At 31.4% G+C, this 18626-nt stretch overlaps 1 protein-coding gene across 1 annotated transcript in view; it reads left to right on the top strand.

The window, feature by feature from the left end:
* The first annotated feature begins 6626 nt into the window (after window positions 1-6626).
* Window positions 6627-18626, top strand: part of LOC129919762 (semaphorin-5A) — a 34700-nt gene continuing 22700 nt past the window's right edge. The window contains exon 1 of the mRNA XM_056000791.1: window positions 6627-7228. The gene's annotated coding sequence lies outside the window, so the exon portion shown is untranslated. The remainder of the gene's footprint in view (window positions 7229-18626) is intronic.

Here is an 18626-nt window from a genome sequence, read left to right as displayed (position 1 = left end):
GCTATCACTGCTCTTTTAGCAAACCTCTAATCCAATTTATCAATGTCTGAACTTATTTTTATGATATTTTTAAGCAGTTTATTTCCTGACAATAGTAATTTAGATTTCAACTCATCGCCGAACTCTCTATTAGTACATTCCACGTCACGTACAGACAAAATGTGATTCATTGTCGTTCATATTCTCAAACTGTATCGTTTCAGTTGTTCGTATAGAATTATTGTATTTGCCGAATACATTCCCCTTCTTAAAACCTTTCTGCTTTCTTAACAAAGATATTTAAAGAATAAAGGTACAGCTAAATAAAATTAACTAAGAAATCTTATGGGCTTCGAAGAGTTAATTTTGGAGCAAATCTATAAAACTTGGTCGTAGGACGTCTGGAAAAATATTGTAAGCCTACAATTCTGTTATGTTATTTGCATTAAATACAAAATATCTCCTATGTTAACTAATGGAAACACTACCCGCGATGTACAGAAAAACTTGTAGAAACTTCGGAAAATTTGAATTGTTTTGATTTTTAAGTACCAATTTGGAAGTGAAAACTTCTATAGTATCGTAGTGATTTGAAACAAGATGAAACGAAAACGCGACACGACTTCAACTTGTTATAACTTTTTTGTTTTAATAGATAGATGAATGAAATTTGTACTGTAGATAGGTAATTAAATAAATTTCAATTAATTTCATATTTAAAATTCGGAGATAACGGTAAAAAGATGTTCTTTTGCAACACACGTTATATCTTTTGATCTAGTGCACATACAAATTTGATTTAACTTTAATACGCATGCTGATAACATAACCTTTTATTTGATATATCACACATAACGTTACGTGCTCTACAAGTTACACAATCTTAAATTGAAAAAATTTAAAAATACCTCAAAACACCTGTGGAGATCTGTTGGCGATGACCAGCTACCAGTGTAGGAAGTACCGTAATCTCAGTCTGGAAGTTCGACATGGTTAACTTTAAAAAATTCTAACTTCTCTTGTAGACATCTTTGAAATAAGATTTATACATCATTATACAAGGTGAAACAATAAGCTTTCACATGGTATAAAATTTTTTATAGGTTGTCAAACAAAAAAATTGATTTAATAGCATGAGAACATAAAAATAAATGTTTTTTTTGCTTTTTGGATGAAATTTCATCGAGTTTAAAAAATTCTAGCTCTTTTTGTAGATGTCTCATAGACTTGATCGATATATATATTTTGAGCTAAGACAATAAGCTTTCAGATGATGTAAAAAAATAAAATAAATAAATAGATAAAAAATGCATTTAATAGCGTGAGAAGATAAAAATACGTGTTTTTTCGCTTTTTTTTTATGGAAATTGATCGAGTTCAAAAAATTCTAGCTCTTTTTGTAGATGTCTCATAGACCTGATCGATATATATATTTTGAGCTAAGACAACAATCTTTCAGATGATATAAAATTTATATAGGTTGTCATATAAAAAACATGGATTTGAAGGTGATAGAATAAAAATAGGTAGATTTTTTCTATTTTATTTTTTTTTTTTTTGCAAGAAAAATGATTTTTTAAGGTTTCACTTCTACCACGTGTTAATTGCACACATGATTTTTTTTTTTTTTTAAGATTTAGATACCAAGTGCGTGCGACGCAATCATGTCCCTTATTATTCATTTCTGAAATGTTGATGCAGTTTAATAATTCCCTTTAAAAAGTTAGTCCTTGTGACCCATTCGTGAGTTTTATTTTTGAACTCAAGTTTTATTTCTTTCTATTCTATTTTTGAACTGAATTTACACTTGTGGAAATAAAGTTTTCAGTAAAACAAAATACAAATTTATCGCAGTAAATTGCTTCGCACATCGATTATGAAATTTATTGTTAGATATAAAAGTCATTAACCTATTAAGTTAGCTGTTAGGTTTCAACTGAAGAATTACTAATTAAGAAATGATGGTGTTTAATTGTAAGAGTGGCCGATAGATACCATACAGAAACACAAGAAACAGCTATCCGAATTATAAATTTCTCCTTCTATTCTCTTGCTTTGCAACAAAATGGCGCCCAATGTGGGGCACGAATCTACGATCTTAAGATTAAGAGTCCTATGCCGGACTGACTCCTTTTTTTCTAATTTTGTTTCACTAAAGAGTTCAAACTGAACATCTTTAAAAAGAATATTCGGTTCTTTAGACTCAATACTGAACTGTAGGAGTTGCACCAAGATATGGATGTCGCTCATATTGCCAAAGAAGTCGTATCATTTTGAAAAAAGGTATGTACAAAAATTATGTCTATAATGAAAGAATGAAGTTTTTTCACTTAAAGGGGTTTTGGTACCTTGAAATAAAAGTTTCTAAATAAAACCACTGATTTTTCATCTTAAAGAATGACCCTGAAAATGAAACTGAGACTTTTTTTTAAGCAAACCCAACACCTTCTTTTGTGCTAAATTCTATTTTCAGAAATCACAAATACATGATCAATTTTCTGAACACTTTTTTGGTGGTAATTTAAATTCTGCTGATGCTGTCGATGCGCCACTTCCAACCATATAGCTGATGTCGACTTTGAATATAAAAATCTAAAGAAGCCCAACCTTAGTCCCACATCAAACACCTGAATGATGATAATAATTTATTTGCCAAACACGTACTTGGTGTACTACTTTATGTTAGCTCATCGCTTCTTCACATCTTTTTAGCTAACTATACATGAAGTTCTTATAATCTCAAAGCTTATTAATTATTCGCAAAAACAGAACAAAAAAAAAAACTTGTTTTCATTAGTGATGTTTTTTTTTGCATTTGCGCAAATAAAGGTAAAAACATCTCTAAGAATTTATCGATTAGACTGAACAATTTCATTCTAAACCTCAGTTGCAACGTAAAAAACTTGTGATTTGTATACAAAGTGCTCAATTTATTTATTCATTTTATTATGATTGAGATTGAGACCAGCGAGAACCTTAGAGAGGGAGGCTTTTGAAATCTTTGCAAAGTCATAATAAATAATACCGACCGACGACGATCTAAAGATGCTATACGCGAAGATGACAACAACAAAATCAATCAGAGATCATAAAATAAGAAGAATATCTGTTTATGAGTTTAGCTATATAGAACAACAGACAGAGTTGACTTTACGTCAAACCCGAGCCAAGACCGATCAAGATCCCGATCCCGAATTTGAGCGAATTTGAGTGTGTATCTCTCTCTGTATCTCTGAAGTCGGTCTGCAATTGAATAATCAATTGTGTGTCTTTTTGTCTTCTTCGTTTGTCCTCTCTCTGCTGTCTCAAGAGATTCATTATGTTGCAATTCCAAGATGCTGGTTTGTGCCTTGTGTGTATAAATCTAGTTCTAACTTTCTAAGCTCAGCCGAACTGAGAATAAGTACAAAAAAAAAAAACTGCAGTATAATGATGATGGAGAAAAGTTATAGAGGTAAAGTCGCGTTATATAGCATTAACGTACTTAGAATTGAAGAAGTGGTCTAACCAAAACAAGGCACCAAATGGGGGCGATGGCTGAGGTACTTTAAAGGGGTTACCTGTCTCTACCCTTTTTTGCTGTGTGCTCTTGCTGTGGCTGATGATAATACTAATGCTTCAGCTTCATGGAGTTGAGTTGTCGTATGCCAAAGTGCCTAGTAGTGCCTACCTGTGGCCAGGTAAACGTGATCGGAAAACCGGTCGCAATGAGAGGCGTTCGCATTATTATTTTTTTTTACTTCTCTTTTATGTTGTTGTTTTCTTCTTTTCTTTTATATTTTTTGTTTTTGTTGAAGTTTCTCTCTGCGCGGATGAAGTAGTATACTCCATACTCTGTTTACTGATTCTATCTCGCAATTGGTGTTACCAGGGATTTGTTTTTATTTTTTTTTTTTTGCTTCTTTTTTGAGGTCCAGAACAAATATCAGTTTTACATTTTCTTTAAGGAAGGTACAAGTTTTGGTGATAAACTATTAAATTAAAAGTACTTGCACTAATCTAACGCACCCACAGTAGCGGATTTACAAATTTTCCAGGTATAGGCTGTAATCATGATACAACTACTAAAGATATGGCATTGCGCATGTTTGTTGTTGGTTTTCACACTTTTATGCGCCTCGCTGACGTCACTGAGTTGAGGCAAGTATTTTTAAACTTTTAAATCGATTTGTGAAAAAATAAATGTATATTAACATTTTAATATAAAAAAGAAAACTGCAAACCAAAATACAGACATGATTTGCTTTGAATTCCTATGCTGAAGGAGGAATGTCAAACTCTTTGAGAGTCTGTGACGTAGATGCGCAGAACGAAACAAAATTATATACGCGAGTGCGCTATCTGTTTAGTTGTATCATGGGCTGTAAGGTTTTTGCCGCCCTTGTCCCTATAATTGTCATATCCAATCCTACATTATTTTTCTATGAGTTTGGGTTCCCCATTAAAATGATGGGTTGCCGTAAAATCAGAAGTAATTTCGGTAAAACCACAAACTTACTTAAAATTATCTTCCAATCACGTTTTGCTCTGGCAAAATCTTGAGTTGCGGTCCAAAAAAGAATCAGGGAACGCCTAGTAATATCAAAGGTTTTCGCGAGCCGTGTCGGTTAAGCCACGGTTTGGCCACTAGAACCGAGGGTACGTTCTATAAAATTAACGATGTGGTTGCCCCTTTTTGAATCCCATCATATGACCCCGGAAAAAGCATGAGATTAATCTTGAAAAATCACGGTTTGCACCCGAACCTTTGCTGTAGAATCGCAAGATACCCAGATTAGATTAAGGGTTTTATCTCTCTGCTCCCGTGAAATATCATATTTTGCCAGTAAAATTAGCAACTTAGACAAAATAAAATTTTCCCCACTAAAACACCGATCAATTTGGTAAATCGCGGGTTTCTCCGCTAAAACCACTAGTAAATTCACCTCTATTGTTTCAAATATGTATGATAGCTCCATTAGTCTTAGTCACGTAAAAACTTCTAAGAAACGTGATTATTATATTGTTAGTGTAATTTTTTTTTCAGATTTTCATAAAAAAATAACGGTTAAAAATCACAGTTTAAAATCATGGTGACTAGAAAATCACAGTTATTATTTACCAAATTATTCATTATAATGGAATAAAAATCAAAAAATTGTATACAAACAATCCAAGTCGTAGTCTCTCCAACCAGTATTAGGACTGGCATTTATGGGTTGACATGTCATGTGAGAAAAGGGGAATACATATTTTCTACAATTTTCAGACACACAAAGTGTGGGCGGAACGGCCGATTATTGGTTAATAGGCGACGAACTAGCAGTTTTGCTCTAGAATATGGAAAGTTTGCCATAGTCTCGAAATGTGTCATCGGAAAAATTTGTTGCAAAATTCTATCTGTAAGACATCAGAAAACAATCTTGATAAAATCTTTTTGTTTTTTATGAGGTAAAAACAAAAATCGGTCCCCAAATTCGCGGCCACCAAAATCTGGCACCCTAGGCTCAATCCTACTCAGCCTATTGGTAAATCTGCCAATGTAGCACGCAACAGGATTATTATATGGAACACTAAATCAGATGGCCCTTTTAGCACAAACAAAAGATTCAATAGCTTTTACAAAGCTCGGTGCATTTGTTAAAAACTACAACTACAACTACAAATGGATAATGTCCTTATATCCGGTGATTGCGGTGGCCACATCATGCCTTGAAAGATTTTTTCGACTACTCTCTGTTTCAAGTAATCCTGACATAATTGTGTGTGTGGACGTTTGTTTATGGTCAATTTCCTGTTGAAAAGAAAAATTTCCAACCAACAAAACTAGCTTTGGATAATGCAACGAGTTGTCCCCGTGACAGTTTGAGCTTGTCCAGAATCTTATAATTTCAAAAATATTAATACTTGTTAACCAATGATAAATAATCATTTTCATTTTTGAATTTCTGCAATTTGATTGACATTCTCAAGAAAAAAACCTAAGCATAAACTTTTTCGCAATCTTTAACGCATTATTGGGAAAGTCAAGATGTAAACAAACACGAAACATGACCCGCTTCAAACCGATAATGAGAGCAATATCTGACTACTCTTAAAACTACTAAAAAAAAACACGCCATGTCAATTAATCAAGAACATCATAATTTATTACAAATGTTCTTAAGTTTTCACTATTATCAATTTCTTCTACAGTTTGAGACCCATTATCGCTACTAAGTACCTATTTATTGAAAACAGTTTTTATATGAAATTTTTCTTTCTCTTTTGTAATTTTTCTCAATCTCAGAACTACCATTCAAAGTCAAAAGGTTATCTTCAATAAAATAATTATCACAACTTGATATGACTTTTGCTGTTGGCATATTGAATTTATTCTGTAATTTCCGTAAAAGTGATTCATAACAAAAAATATCAGTAAGTGCAAAAGAACTCGGGGAAAACACAAAACTATATATCTTACTACTTTTCAAACTTATAACTTCCTTTCCATACAAAAGCTGGTAACCCCATTTAAAATATATCTCAGAGTTGTTTTACACACTTCAATGTTTGGCCCATGAAAGAAAAAATAAATACAAAAAAAAAACGAAACCTGAATTGTGTAGATACAATTTACCAGCTAAAAACAACCATGCCAACCTTAGCCTTTATGTTACTCGACGATCAGTCTTCTTTGGAACTTGCTAGCTAGCTATTGCAGCAAGCAAACGCGCGAGCACACTTCTTATTCTCTTATAAGGTATCTACACTGTTTTTTCGTTTAGTTCGTCAATAGATACATATACCTAAGCAGTTAATATCCATGAGATTCAATTGTACTTATTACGATAGTCTGCTGTTATTGTATGTTCAAACGCGGATCCGTGTTCGTGTTGATCGTTGATCGCTGATGTTTTTGAGAAGCGTTTAATGTTTTTATTATTATTTCTTCGTATATGAAGTTTATTTTCTATTTTGTTTTGCGCGCTCATAGTTTTGATGATGATGAGGATGGAAATTAACATATGCGACTTTTGATCGCACAAAACATAAATTTGTGTTTACAATTTGAACGAGCGCAAGGATCAAATCCGAAGTTCAGTGAGTTGTCGGCGAGTGTAAGCAAGTTTACAACAAGTTACAAGTGAAAACTACTCTTGAGAGTGTCGTCCGGTGTCAAATCATCAAAAAGGTTCGTCAAAGAATATGCGCTTTGGTAAATTGAAACTTTCACCAAGTGTTAATTTACAACAATAAAAGGATATTCCTCAAAACAGATCTTATCAAAGTAAGTATCTTCTTAGGGTTATGGCATGTTTTGCAAACATTTGTCTCTTCTTCCGTTTGAATTAACACGATCGCGATCGGAGGGTATCATGAGCTGAGAGCTCGTAGCTGTAAGTTTCCATAAATATTTATGCCTTGACTTGACAGGAGTCGGAGTGTTTGTTTTTTTCTTCTTCTCTTGCTTATTAAAAATTCAGTAGAAGCATAAAACAAGCTTTGTGCAATATAAGATGAAGTCAAGTTTCAGCGCAGCTCCGCGGAGTAGATACGGAGTCCGGAGACTCTTGGAGTTGGAGAGCGCAAGCGCGCGCTACCTTTTTTCTTTATTATTTTGTTTTTTTTTTTTGTCGTTTTGTGATTTCAAAGTTGTTAATGTATCTTTCTTCTACTCGTCGTCGGTCGTCGTGTATATCTATGGATGTTGTGTGCAGTGTAAAGTCAACGGCATTGGCAAACTAACAATTGCAATGGCAAATCTTTTGAACAAAACAAATGTAGGTATGAGATGATGGAGTTATTGTTGTTGCAAACTGCAACTGAAGCTGTGCTGAGCTGATACAGCAGCTCAGCAGCAACAGGCAGTTAAAAGACGACGACAACGACCGACCTACCTACATAGAGTTCCATCTCTCGGATAATCAAGCAAGCACTCTATAGTGTTTGCTGCGAGTATATCTGCAACCTACGGATCTCTACCGAGAGTTGCTGCAAACATAGTAGATAGTACAATGCAAAACAGCTAAACCACACATAAATGGAAACAATTGCCAGTTGGCACATTATTCAAGCAAGCTTCATATAAATGCACGGGGGGAGCATTAAATTAAAAGAAAATAAAAAAAATAAAAATAAATGACTTTATGCTGGGTTGTTTGCTAATTAAGTAATTTCGGAACTGTTAAGAGGTTATAATTAGGTTGCTGAGCTGGTTGAGGTATGATGAGGTCAGAATATTATTGTAGTTCTTTCTCTCTGATTGATGTTAAGAATCTTTAATACTTCCGTGTATTCTTTTGCAAATTGTTTTTTTTTTTCTCTTGAAACAATAGCTCGTTAGAAGATTTTTTGTAACTTTAAAATAGGTTTTTTTGTTACCAAAAAAAAACTTAGTATATTTTACAACTTCTTCCTGGAGATAAGTTTTATTGACCTATTGTTTTTTTTTTTTTTTTTGTTAGTTGTATCCTATCTTGGGTAGAGAGAGGTATGTTTTTATACCTTAGATACTTTAATAAATTTCCATATTTGGTTAACTTTAAACGTTGTTTACCTGCCCACTTTGCATGGTGAGAGTAAAATTCACTGGAAACTACAACCAAACAAAAAAAACAAGAAATGATTTTCAACAAAAGAGTTTTGCAAAAAACCAATTTGGCGATGGGTGTCAGAGAAGTGCAAGTCTGTGCATAATTTACATATTTAAATACGTACCAAACCATATTGTAGGAAAACTTGTGGTTTGGGACGAAAAAATAGCTTTCGCTTTTTTTTTACATGTTTGATTTATGTAAGTTTTGCTCATTTTATAATTTTTTTTATTTGGTGAAATATCGATACACTTTTTGATTATACTTATTGTTATCTTGTATTGAACCTTATATGACCTTGAGTTTTTTGTTATGTTGGTTGCAAAATTCATTAGTTTCTAAATTTTGATAAAGAAAGATATGATAAACAAGGCCGTTCTGTGAATTTCGCTTTGTAAGGGTTTAGATACGCACAGTTTATGTGAATATACAAAAAATCATATTGGGGCGTATGTAATAGATTTTGTAAATGAAACTGCTTATTAAGACTTAAAAAAAAATCAATTAAGTAGTTTACGAGAAAGTCAGAAATTTAAAAGTTATTCTATTGCGAATCTTAAACTTTTTAAAACAGATCATTGGTCACCCACTTAAGTATTTTATTGTGTTCAGTTCTTTTTTGTATAATTTTAATTCTTTTACTTGTCTTAATTTAATTACAAGTCAATTCAAATGTACCACTGTGCCGCTCTCATGATAAAAGTTGCTAAAAAATATAATTGATTTAAAAAAGTTCATAAAATATTTTAAATTTAATTTTATAAGAAATTCGATTAAAACTTGAAAAAAACTATAAAATTTGTTTTTAAAATTTAAAACAAACCCAAAACTTTACTCAAATGCCGATTTTTTTTCTCCAAAAATCAAATAAAGAAAAATTGTGCAATACTCTTCTGTAAATGGAACTGTTTTCTAAAAAACTCATATGACTCAAAAACGTAGGTGAAATGATTGAAAAAATCATTGCATTTGTTTATGCTCTAACTTCATACACCTATCAATTTCGAATAAACACTAAACTTTTACCGTGCTTTTTATTCCAAAAAAATTTCGTTTTTGAGAAATTTCTAAAACCTAAAGAATTTTGTTACTGGCTTGGAATAAACTTTTAATAAAATTCTACTTCTCGGCCATTCCAAAAGTAACGGAGAGGACATATTAACGCTTGTTATTCAGTTTATTTGGGTGAAAAAGCAATCTTGGAAAAAAGAAACTTCGGGAGTCGTTAAAGCTCATCATGAAGTTTGTGTCAAAGAAGTTTTTACGAAAACCCAACCAATTGTTGCCAAGTTATTCACAATTAAAGACGGTAACGGAGAAGACCGCACGTTTCTACTCCGTTACCGTTTTTGTCAGTGAATATTTTCGTAACGTTTATTTAGTTTTTTCGTGAAACTCTTGGACATCAACTTTATTACGAGCTCTAACGACTCACTAAGTTTCAAGAAAATGATTGCTTTTTCAGCTAAATAGACTGGATAACAAGCGTAAATCGTAAATGGGCCAAAATACTATTTAGTGCTTAATAAATGTCCCTTTTTTTGAATTTCATTTTTCTTGAAGAAAAAGTACAAATTAGTAGAAAAACTATATTGAGTTATAAAATTAACATTATTTACTTTTACAAGTTTGAAACCCAAATTTGGATCGAATTGTTTACAAATCACGGTAACATTGTGGTTTATCTTGGTAACGCAGTGGTAATTAAAGTTTTAAAGCTGATTTTTGGTAATAAACTATTAATTTTTCTGTGATTTAACTTCATAGAAGACTTACGTTGTTCCTATAGTTTCAAATAGGAATATCAGGGAGCTTAATATTATATGATTTTACAAATAAACTGAAATTTTCAGTAAAGTAACGCAGTTGTTTGGTTTTGATCACTTTGTGTTTAAACTGTCATAAAAATAGAAATATCATTCCAAACATATCGGTGCAAATGTTATTTTATAATAGATAGATAAAGTATAACCATTCTATGTAAACTAAAATATATGAAATATATTGATAAAAATGTCCATGTTTTTTTTCAAAATTCACTGTCTAAAGGGACAACTTTTTAGGCACTAAATAGTGTTTTGGCCTAAATATGTCCCCTTCGTTCTTATGGAATGGCCGTTTTCAAGATTCCATCTCTCGAAATCCTGTGAAGAAAGATATAAAAATTGATGAACCTCACAGATTTGTACAGAATTCCTTTTAACGGCCATTCCAAAATAACGGGAAGGACATATTGACTCTTGTTTCCAGGTTATCTCGTTGGAGAATCAATCTTTTTTCCGTCGTTATCTGTGAATAATTTGGCTACGTTTAAGTAGTTTTTCGTAAGACTTCTAGAATATAAACATTATCATAAGCCCTCGAGACTCACCAAGTCTAAAAAAAGGAGATTGCTTCTTCAACTAAATATACTAGATAACAAGCATCAATATGCCCTCAAAGTTGAAATGGAATTGCCATTAAGCTAAAGCGTTTACTTTCAACTCGAGTATTAATTCAAATGAGGATTTGTACACTAGCACTCTTATTTGACTAACCATAAGCAATTAATTTTGACATCAATCATTCAATTTTCCACTTTTTTTTTTACAGGGATCAATCATAGCAGCCACTTCAATCTTAGTCCATGATTGAAAACATTTTAATTTTAAGCAAGACTTTTTACATTTTTTCAAATCTTAAATCGAGAAAAAAAATCTAAGAAAATTTTAGTCCATCAAAACAATTCCAAAGAAATATATTCATGTCACAAGTCAAACAGAACATAATTAATAAGCAATAAGCAACAACAACAACAACAACAAAAGATGACAACATCAAGTCATTTTTTGTTTGTATGTTTAAATATTTCTTCACTTAAATAAATTAGCAAAACACCCATCTGGCTTTTGCTTTTCATATACAAACGTCAACGACATGACGATCACGTTTTCATAATCGCCAAACAAATTCAATGCAATTTCTGCGGTAGTATATCCTTACCACAGAAAAATTTATTTTTGAATTTTATTTTTTTCTTTTTCTTTTATTTTTAACCTCAATGGTATGGTAATTTCAATAAGGCTTCAATATTGATATGACGATGTCTTATGTAATCTAATAGGCCCATGCACTCTTATTCAAAGTCTTTATACAACATGTGAATACGCCTTGTGATGCAAGCCTGCTATAACACATAGCGTTAGTGTAGCTATTCCCACGCTCATCGATAAATTGCAAAGCAAAAATCTGATACGTTGGGAGATTTCAATTTGATCTCTGTTTTTTATCTTTACCAACAATCTTTCGAGATATTGAAGTTATTTTGAAATTCTTTAACCACAATTGAAATTCTTTCTTACAATAACAATAAACAAATCCAAGTTAAGATAGACTTAACATAGAAATTAAAAATAGACTGCTAAGTTGCATTGTTGATTGAACACTTACATATATCATTAGCAGGTGAGAAGAAAGGTTTTGTTGGATAGGAAAATAAAACACACGGGAGGCGGCCTGTTGAACAAGAAGTTCAAAACTCTTAAGTTCTAAAGTGAATTTGAAACCAACTTAGCTTTAAAGTTATATATCCTTTCATGAACTAATAAAAATTAGTTAAAAAAGGCTTAGGTACATATACAGAACAAAGGTCTAATGTGGTTTTAACTTAATTTACAAAAGTTTAACTATTGAAACTTTAAATATTCATACCCACTTACCTTCCAATGAGCTAGATGAGTAAAACCTTAAGGTAGCCTGAATTTGAAGGATCAATAGTAGCTATTTCCTGCCCATCCTTTTAAATTTGCTTGAAATATTTTAGCCAATCAAAATTCGCAATCAAAGCTTTTCTTGTCACACCCGTAACATACATAATATTCTCGCAAAACAAATAGGTCCATATTTTGATTGTTATTGAGTGGAAGTACTTTATACAAATTTGATTACCTATTCGAAAGGCTACTGTGTCACACCCGTAACGCAACTGCTGAAACTAAAGGTGTGTGTGTGTGCTATCCGCTGTAGGAGTTTTTAAATATCAAAACTGAGAAATAATTTATGTGCACACACCAAGATAAAGGAAATTCTTTGAAATTCTATCAAGTGATTCAATCTTAACCTGGAAAGCGATAATATTCGAAATTCGAATGTTTTACAACTGAGAATGAGACCGTCAGAACCATAGTAGCCCAACTTATTTTTGCGAAAATTTTTAAAAGCAGTGGGAAACTAATGTTTATTATAAAAATATTCGATTTTCTTATAACTAAGAGGTTTTATTTATGAATATGTCGTTCAATTACTCTGCAAAAAATAGAAAAACAAAAGAAAAATTGTTTTTGTCACGATTAAAATTAATTTTGGCCTTTCGAAAAAATTGTTAAAAAATCAGTTAGGTCACTACGGCTCTCAATTGAACGTTAGCATTTAAATTTATTTTAAGGTTAAGCAAAAACTTTGCCTACATTTTATTCAACATAAGAGATATGTCATCTTTGCGAAAGTTGTCAACAGATTTATCAATATTTTAACATGTCTCGTTCTACAATGATTGATCGATAAAGTGAAATGACATATTTTTAATGGAGATCATTAGGATTTAAATTTGTGGGTAAACGGGGCTTGACTTTCTTTAATAAAATTGGTCAACTATTCTCAGGCCCACTTTTCAAAGGGGCCGGTTTCTTCGAAGACGATTGTATAGAACGATTATTTAAAAAGAAGAATTTATGAAAAGATGAAAAGTAGGACTTTGTTTGACAACTTAGCAAATCACAAATAATTCTTTTCCGATGCAAGATTTCAAAGTAAAACATTCTACCAACAGGCTTTTACACAGTAGAGTCCTGCCCTGTGTGAAAAATAAGCCTTACCATTTATTCTTTAAGTCTTAAGATGAGTATAACGTATTTCTTAAGCGGATAACTATAACCATAACTTTTGTCACATAAACGATGATGATTTTTGTTGTTTTTTTATTTTTTACACGTCTCTTCTCTTTCTTTAATCCTTTTATTCCTATTTCGTTTGAACAAAGCAAAACAAAAAAACGTGGGTGCTGTAGCACAAGGCTTTATAATTTCGATCAGAAAAAAAAGGTAAGTTATGTCGTCCTTGACTCTCTGCTCTGAACGACCACCAACCAACATGCCATGAATTCAAAAACAGTATTAAACACAACAAAAACAACTGTCGCAGAGGCGGAAGATTCTTTTTGATGGGATTTTTGTCTTACTTATACGTTTGCCAAACCCAAACTCAAACTCGAGAATATTATATTTACTTATACACATTCGGCGAGAAAAATTTATCACCAAGCTTTTTTTTGGGGTGTGAATTTGTAAATATAATATATTATTGTTGATTTGTGTGTTTTTACATAAATTATAAATTCAACTTGATGATGTTTGACTTAAATTTAAATAAAATAGCAAGGTACCCACTTTGAATTTATGTTAACGTAAATATTTACAAAATATAATCAATCTTTGGAATTTTTGATTAAAAGATCATTATTCCGCACCGGAAAAGGTTTGTTTTTTATCACAGATAAATTATGCGCGAAAAACTTTTGTAATTTCCTTCCATTTAAAATCTTGAAAACAGATTTATACATAAGTTTCTATAAAAGTTTCATAAACCTCTACCTACGACGCCTGCGCCCTTTTGGGCACAAATTTATTTTTACCTTCACAATAAACCACATGCTTGCACGCATATGTCTTAACAATATGACATTTTAAGGTCACCTACCAACTATTCAATCAACATCTTCTATAAAAAAAAGTAAGATTGATCCAAATTTGGAAAGTGTAAAGGGTTTCTCAATCGAGCTTGAGTGTGATGTGATATAAGATAGGTGATAATGGATGCCCGCAGTGGCGATGGTGGGCCTGCCAACGACATCGTCTCATCGAACATTTATCGGAAACGATAATGTGTGCATTAAAAAAGGTGTAAACGGAAGGGTCTTACCACGCATGTTGTTGGTGCCTACACGTTCTGTCAAAACTTAAAAATGTGCTATATGACGATGTCACCTATGAGCAAGTCGCTACGATCAGAAAAACCAACAACTTCCTACAGCCGTTTAGTTTATAGTTATTGATTTTTTCCTAACACGAAATTTGTGTTTATGTTTATGCAAAGAAACTACTGTATTGTCTTGCCCTACAACACGACCAACAAACAACACATTTTGGAGGGCCACCATCAACTTTCAACTTGTGTGTTGTGTTTGGTTTCGTTATTTTCTAAGTAATCAATTCGACAAATATGGGTAGCTTTATAAAAATCATGGAATCAATTAGATATGTTGTATACTTTCCGTTATAAATTTATTTTTTTTTTGTTGCCCCGATTTATGTTATAAGTGGCTTATCTTTTTGGTTAGAAATGGGCTCAAGGTTACACTGCTGGGAATTATTTGACTTTTGTGTTGTGTTTTACAAAGTGTAACAAGTGCAATTGAGTGTTTTTTTATTTCGGTTTATTCATCAAATTAAGTAATTTGTATTGTTATTTTGTTTTCTTTTGGGTTTTTTCGTGTGTTTTTAATTTGCTTCGCTATTGTGAACACCTTTTCTAATTTCACACGACACGCTTCATTTTTAGTACTGAAAACTAGATATTAACATTCGAATAGGAACAATAAATCTGCTACAGAAAAATTGGGCACATTTAGAAAAATTAGGGAATAGATTTTTAGCTATACTCAATTTTGATCAGAAATCTAAGGACCAGTTAAAAGGTTAAGGACACATTTCTGACTAATTCAATACACGAAAAATCAATCCAGGAACGCTCAAACCCAATTTTGTTCCGGGAATTTGTCTTGTAGTCTTTATTTAGGCACAATTGATAGTCAAAGATGAGCTTAATCACTTTTCTCACTTTTCAGTAATTTTTACTTGCGATATTGGAACTACATAACAAGTTATACATTCGTAAAAAATAAAGTTGAGATAACAATTTTCCATGATATTACGATGAAAGAGAATGCGAAAAAAGTGGGCCTCAAAAGTCCGTCCGTCCGTCAGGATGTCTGTCCGTCTGTATAAGGAGCTACAGCCTAAACGGATGGGCGGATCTACTTCAAACTTGGTATGTAGCAGTTTTTAGATCCTGTACAGAGGGGTTTTTGGAATTAATTTTTTTTTTTACCAAAAATAACGGTACCTGTCAGTTGTCACATACCGATTTTAGAAAAATTAAATTTTCTCAATAACGGCTCCTACAATTTTTATTAAAACAATCAAGTAGGTATAAGTTTTTAAATAAGGTCTTTCTTTTAATAATTTTTTTTTTTCCAAAAATCCTTACTAACGGACATCTCATGGAACGGTTTTTTTAAATATCAAATTATCTTCCAAATTACTTGTTCAATTTTAACGATTTTTTTTATACAAAAACATTTATGTATATTGCCTTAGTATAAATCAAAAATAAAATTTAGAAAAAAGTAATTTTTGAATTTTTTAAAAAAATTTTGAAACTTTGTTTTTGAAAAATCAAATTTTCGTAAACGTGACATTGAATTTTTTTGAAATTTTGGTTTCAAGTGTTCATTGAAAGTTTCTACAAAATGGAATACCAAGTTTATTTTTAATTTTTTTTCAAAAATTATTTAGGGATAAAAAATTACTTTTTTTAAAAACAGCTCTAACGAGTTTGAATTTTTTTTTCTAAAAATGCACCCTAAAAAGAAATTAAACTACATACTTCTTTTGGAGATCAATTTCATTTAAGGAGTTTTTTGATATAATTTAAGAACGATTTTAAAGTTTTTTTTTATACGTTTACCAAATTTGTATACATATAAAAAGTTGTTAGTTCTAAGAGCAAGTTCGTGCGACCCAGTTCCAGTCGTGCATTTTATTTTTTTTAGATCTATCTCAAGAAAAAGAAATAGGTCTCAAGAAAATGGTTTCATTTTTTCATCGAACGAAACTGAGAAATTTTGCAAATTAATAGAATAATTGATTTCCAGAACGAAATTATTCAAGTCGATATTGCATCCAGTATTTATTCGACAAAGTTATTCATGCGTGCAGGGTAAATATTTAAGTCAAACTGTTCTGCCAAAAAAGAATAAAAAATTCTTAATTTCTGACAAAGTCTGAAATAGTTAAGAGTTGCAGTCCCTACATACAAATTAATATGACATTGAAGAAATATCAAAATCAATCAGCCGTCAATACCTATTTAATATCTTTTTTTTTTATTTATTTTTTCGTTTCAGTCATTAAAACAAAAATGTCTCATATATCATAACTCGTCACTTGATACGACTATTACGGTGCCGAAGTTGTATTCCATTTAAGGAAAAAGAGAGCACATTTTTTTTTTTGTTTATTAATTTGCATCAATTTATGATACGAATGAAAAAAAAATTATTCAACCAAGTGTGTATTAAAATGTATGCTACTTTGAATTGTGAAACCCTTTATAGAATGTATAATATTTTTATACTCGTTTAATTTTAATGAAGCACATCTTTCATTATTGATGCGTGGAATTGAACTCGTTTTGGTATATTTTTTTGTTTACCTTATATTGATCAAAGCCAGTACTTAAATACTTAATACTTCATTTCACCCTCGTAATGAGGCCATAACAATGTGTAGCGCTTAAGCAAGTCAAGCGGAGTGCAATGGCCATCGGCTACTTAAATATTTTAAACCAACCCACACATGAAAATGTTGTTTTTTTAATTTTTATTTTTTATGTTGACTTAAAACATTTTTTTATCGGTGCCGGACATAGCTTTGAAGTTTTTTCTGTGGCGCTATCAATTTGATAATAAATATTTTATGAATGTTTTTTTTTTTGTTTATTATTACTTTTAAATCAATGTGATGTGGGACATATTCGTCAAAAACCTTATCTGCTCGTATTTTCTTTGTAAACTTGAATATATGTCCGATTAACAGTTTTACAAAAATTAAAAATAAACGACTACGAAATATTAACCTAGTTTTAAAAAAACTGATAATAAAAAGACCAAATATGATGTTTTTATTATAACTCTAAACATATTCTTATCTCGTTTACAAGCATATTACAATTACAACCACCTGCATATAAATGCTTTTAGGTACAATATATTAATACTTAATTGTGTGGGCATAAAAGTGTACCAAACTATATCTAAGGGACAAGTTGTGTATGCTTAATAAAAAATAGCGTAAGATTGTTACACTGAAAAACAAAGTTAAAAGCAGGTACAAAATTGTTCAATTCTAAATGTGAATTCAAAGCCGTTCTAAGATTTTTTATTTCCAAAACACCAAAAATAACCTGCCATTTACCAACTTTGGAGTAGAGTTGAGGCAGCTATTGCATTAGCTGCTTTGAATCACTATATTTTCTACTGAGCAGATAACAGTTGTGGATGCTCTTCAATATAACTGCTCAGTCTTCAGTTTTTCAAAAATCCAACCCAATCTAATTGCGGTCTTCTTATTTTTTTTCTTATACAATGATGAACATGAAGCGATCAAGTGAACAAGGATAACAGTAAAAGTGCTCTTAAAAATGTCACTGCTTTTATAAGTTAAACTGCTTTCTGTTCTTTGTTACTTCACTGCTCTTTTTCAGAAAATGTTCTCGATTCTTTAAAACTTCGCTGCTTGTGAGCATTCTGTTCTTAATAAAATTAATGATTTGATTAACTTTGAAAAAATAAAGGATGTAGATAAAAGTTTACATGATTAAATAGCAGCTATAAATAGTTGCTCTTTTTATATACTGCTTACTGGTCTTTAAAAATGGATCTTTAGCACATCCCTGCTTATTTGTTCAAAAATGATTACTATTCAATCTCATTGATGAAAATATTCTTTAAAATTGATAAACAAGAACTAGTTTCATTGATCTCTAATGTCAGAATCACACAGACAAAAATAATAGATATGTTGTTCTAAATTATGCAAAGTGTTTTACATAAACTAAAGCACAAGGTTTTTATTTAAAATATATCTGACGCCGAATTTGACACCCTATATTCGTGTCAATAATAAAATTCGTATTCATAAACCATATCAAACAAATTTTAAACACCAAATAAAAATTCTTTAACCGCAAGAATGCAATACATTTATTTTTTAACAA

Source organism: Episyrphus balteatus, chromosome 4 (assembly GCF_945859705.1).
Source record: "Episyrphus balteatus chromosome 4, idEpiBalt1.1, whole genome shotgun sequence".
NCBI classification, from domain to species: Eukaryota; Metazoa; Arthropoda; class Insecta; order Diptera; family Syrphidae; genus Episyrphus; species Episyrphus balteatus.
This window is presented reverse-complemented; position numbering and strand designations above follow the sequence as displayed.